A 973-nucleotide genomic window follows, 5' to 3' on the forward strand; every position below is an offset into this window, starting at 1 on the left:
TGTGTGTGTGTGTGTGTGTGTGTGTGTGTACCATCTCTGCGGTGGGTCATGACTCAAAGGAAGGATTCAGAACACACAGTTCTGAACTTAACAGAAGGCCCGAGGGACAAATACAACTCAGCACAGCGTTTTTTCTCCCCTCTTTTCTGTCGATCTCTCTTCTGTTTCTTTCATTATCTTGTGTCTCCTGCTTTCATATCTGCCCTCCATTCTCCTCCTCTTCACTTCATTCTGAAGTGTCTCTGCGTGTGTTTGGTGTTTATAACAAACAGATGATGAAATGGTTTTAGCGACGTGCGCACTCATAAAACATGATAAATAAACTTGTTTACACACACGTTCATATTTTTCCCCCCTGCTCTCCTTTCCTCTCTTCATCACAGAGTAACTGTGGGGAAATGTTGCGTATCCGCCGGGTGCTGATGAATTCACCGGAAATCGTGTCCATTGGGCTGGTGTGGGACTCAGACCACTCTGACCTGGCAGAGGACGTCATCCACAGCCTGGGAACCTGTCTGCGTCTGGGAGATGTAAGCAGGTCAAACACTGTGCACATTGGATTAATGTTTTGAATAGAAGCACACATACACACTGTATGGCACCCAATTTTACAAACACACAGAAAAATACCCCTATTTCTTTGATTAAAGGAGCATTTTTTAATCATGGGCTATTTCCTATTTGTAAAACTATATAAAATTAAATGTAAAGAAAATGTGTATAAAACAAAATATTCTGTCAAAAGAACTAAATTTGAGATAATCAATAAAACAAAGTATTGCTTAAACCAGGGGTTCCCAAACTTTTCCATGACATGGCCCCTCAAACAGCGTTAGCTTCTGGGGCTGCTTTTTGCAAACCCACATACAATGCTACAAAATATGTGAACAAATATTAACCTGCTGTTGGTTTTGAGTAACCACAGCCCCTGGAGAAATTTAGTTGAATGACCCTGGTTTAGCATATATATATA

Source organism: Austrofundulus limnaeus, unplaced genomic scaffold, assembly GCF_001266775.1.
Source record: "Austrofundulus limnaeus strain Quisiro unplaced genomic scaffold, Austrofundulus_limnaeus-1.0 Scaffold192, whole genome shotgun sequence".
Lineage (NCBI taxonomy): Eukaryota > Metazoa > Chordata > Actinopteri > Cyprinodontiformes > Rivulidae > Austrofundulus > Austrofundulus limnaeus.